We start from the raw sequence: 3,813 nt of genomic DNA on the forward strand, positions 1-3,813 counted from the left end.
TCTATTTTATTAAAATTAACTAATTAAATAACTATTTTACCATTTAATAAACTAATTAAAGAATTATGATTAATGTTTCCCAACAATTTTAATCCAACAACATATAAAGTTAAGTATAATTATGACAGGTTGTTGACCAGATTAATGTCAGATTTATACAGCATATGATAGGTGAGCTAATGATCATCATCACGAGTTAAGTTAAACAAGCAAAATGAACGGATAACTACCAGTAAGTTATCTTTCCATTTTGTTAGTTTGTGGTTATGAATGGATGCAGCTAAATTAAAATATCTTTCCACTAACTAGAAATCCAATAAATATACAGTAACTGAAAATAAAATTGAAAAAAATCGTCTGCCCCCACTTTTCATGATTAAACAAACAAAACGCAAAACAAAACCCATGCCATAAATTAATCGAACAATAAAGAAAACACAAAACCCTAAAAAAACTTAACATACCACACGTGAAGGAGCAAAGAAGCACACCGTTGATGGATCTAAGAGGCTATGGAGCTAAGAGTCAAGTTGCAAAAAAAAACTCGAACCCAGAAAAAAACCAAGAACCGGAACCCGACCCTACCCGTAGGGTACGGATAGGGTATGACTTTCAATGGTGAAACCCTAACCCGAACCGAACCCGAACCTGTACCCAATCTAAACCCGATAATACCCGAAACCCGGTTCTAGGCATACCCGAAACCCGGGTTTTTTGCATACCCGAACCGGGTTTTTTTTGCATACTAGGATATTAGTGTTTGTGCACTTGTTTTTGTGTGGCTGCCTACAGATCTATAGTCGTTCTCCAACGGACATATGATATAAATACTTGTTTAGAGCAGCACCTTTTGATATAACAAACAACTGAAAACACATAAACTATATGTTTTCTGTATAATTGTTTATATATATGTTTGAATGAACTTTGAAGTTTGTATGCAAAACAATTGAGTTGGAATGACAGAAGAAAGCTGTAGAAAATGAGTTTTTTTAATAGCCGGAAAGTAGGGTATTCAAATACCCGGGTATTGAAGACCCGATTCAATACCCGACCCGATTCTTGCTAATACCCGATCATACCTGAACCCAAATTTTTCTAATACCCGATTTGTGCACCTCTAGCTAAGAGGCTGACGATTGGGTTTTTTCAATTTGGCAATGTGGGTACGTAAATAGAACAAGGGTAAAAAGGTAATTTAATTATGTATCTGATTTTTTTGATTGGGTAATATGTAATTGATGGTGGTTACTAACAATATCATTTCATTCAACAATATCATTTTGACATGAACCTAAACAAAATTTTCCAGTGCCTGGCGGCCTAGTGTTTGATATCTGGTATATATATAAATCTTCGTCGATAATCGGTGGTATGCTCCATGTGCCGAGAGGAGGACCAGCTACCTTCCCACCTGAAAACTCCAAAATATGTTTGTTTATTTAATTACCTAAATGCACTAAGTTTATGTACATGAAACAAAGTTTGTACTTTGTACAATTAATATCTAGATGTAACCTTTGGTGGCTTCTTCACATCTTTTTTTATATTTGAGAGCAAGCCGAGGATCCAGAGCGCTTAGCAAGCAATTGTACTCTCCTCCGCCTCTGTTATTGATTTTGCCTGGTCATATCAAGAGCTGCCTAAGTTACAAACATGGAGATTTACATACATACATACTGCATTCTGAAAATTCCATAATTTTTTACATCTAACCACTCATTTTAAAACCCATCTAGTAATAAATACAGATAAATAAGCAGAGTGCAAATCTGAGCAAACCCATTTATAAGAATCTTTGGATTTTGAATAAATTACACGGATGGTCTCTGTGATATATCCAAATTTTGGTTTTGGTCCTCAAGTACGGAAAAGTACACCACTGTTAACCTTTTCTGTTATATTTTAAAAAGAATGACTAAAATGCCCCTAATAATAAAACACAAAAAGTTCAAAAACCAACCTTAATTAATTTTGGTCATTTCAACCCATTTAATGTCAGTGCATAAGATGTACCAAATTGAAGCGTTTATTTAAGGAACCATTATTATTATAAATACTCTAGCGACCGGATTTTGGTTCTAAAATGTCTAGTATTTTCCCTCTTTTAACCTAATTACCAATCCTATACCACTTTTAAGAATTATTATCATACGTAGAAAATGAAGATAACTCACAAGAAAAGTCGGCGCAGAGGAAGCTCCATATATTTTGACAAACATTCGCAGAATATTAAAACTGTTATCCAACACATCATCCTGCATCAAACAACATTTATTATTACAATAAGTGAATGATAATGGAAAAAGTTTTAATGACAATGAACCGTTACTCACCTCATAGTCAAACCTACAGCACGCATCATGTACATTAGAACATGTTTCAAAGTTAATACAACAATAAAGTGTCAGTAAAGCAGAAAAGGATTTGAATAAGTACTAACAAGTCATCAGATACTTCAACGAGGAACTCCGATACTGATAGAAACTCCATGTGTGTCACATTGACCTTCACACCGCTTCCACATAAACAAATAATAATAATAATAATAACAATAATAATAATATAAATATAAATAAATTAATCAAGAATGACGCGACAAATAAAGCTACTAATTTATTTACCTCTTTGCCATTTAACTAGATTCAGCACCCGATAGTCGAACAACTTCAAATGAATTGCTTTCATAACGTCTTCTACTTTGATCTATGTCATATTATTAATTATATTAACCATTACATGTTATTTTAGAACAACATCAGCATTAGATCTTTTACCTCCTGGTTTTTTGTTAATGCACAGCAAAGCTTTCTTTCTAAAGCCCAGTATTCTTCACCAGACTTTAACTCGTTTCTTATCCTAAAATTATTCCAATAATAATAATAATAATAATAATAATAATAATAATAACAATAATGACAATTATTGTCATTATTGTTGTTATTATTATTATTATTATTATTATTATAAAACGACACCTTACAAGAAAATGGTAAGCAAAAACACGAGTTTCTAACCGATCTGTAAGCATCCCATGACCTTCTAGATGAACAGCAAGTTTTCTGAATGTAAAATCTGAAGTGCCAGCAAATGGGGCGTGCACTAGTTTCTCGTTTAGCGTGTCCAACTGATAAATGTAACTTTCTGTGAAAGAAAGCAATGGTAGGTATTTGAATATAGATTCTGCACTATTAGCATCCATTTTGATGAAACATGAAGTAAGATCTGCACTGTTCAATCGCGTTCATTAAAAGCATATTAGAATTAATGTACCAACTAATTATCTGTCAAATTCCAGTAATCAAGAAAGTAATTCTTACAAAATCTTCTAAAGAGGAGTTTGCTCGTTGCATTGAATCAAGTCCTACCATTGCCACGTCATCACAATCGGTTTGTAATAATCCAACATTCTTGTCATCGTCACATCGAACAGGTAAAGAATCATCAATGCACACTGCATCCTCAAGAAATGCAGAAGAAACCTATAGATAAAATGCCATAAGTGTTAATGAATACACCAGAATTCAATATATTAAAAGAAATAAAATAGAACGAACCTTTGGAAAATGCTCAGAAATCAATCTGCATTTTTGGTTCATATCTAGTTCACCACATGGTTGCACATGGTTGCGTCTTCAACATCACATATTCGAACCAATACAAGATCAGAATTTTTTTTAGGTTAAGAAGTAAACATCAAACCCAAAAATGTGACACTGATAAATTTGATAGTGCATTTTCAGTTATAGGTGTCATTCGGGTCGGGTGGTGGGTTGAAATGTGCAATCCAAACCCGACCCATCTTATTATTTG

General features: G+C 33.3%; 1 pseudogene; it reads right to left on the minus strand.

The window, feature by feature from the left end:
- Window positions 1-1,265: 1,265 nt before the first annotated feature.
- On the minus strand, window positions 1,266-3,599 carry LOC143602461 (uncharacterized; annotated as a pseudogene).
- Between the last annotated feature and the right edge of the window lie 214 nt (window positions 3,600-3,813).

Source organism: Bidens hawaiensis, unplaced genomic scaffold (assembly GCF_021521415.1).
Source record: "Bidens hawaiensis isolate Kalapana, Puna unplaced genomic scaffold, B.hawaiensis_p1.1 tig00058964_1, whole genome shotgun sequence".
In the NCBI taxonomy this organism is placed as follows: Eukaryota; Viridiplantae; Streptophyta; class Magnoliopsida; order Asterales; family Asteraceae; genus Bidens; species Bidens hawaiensis.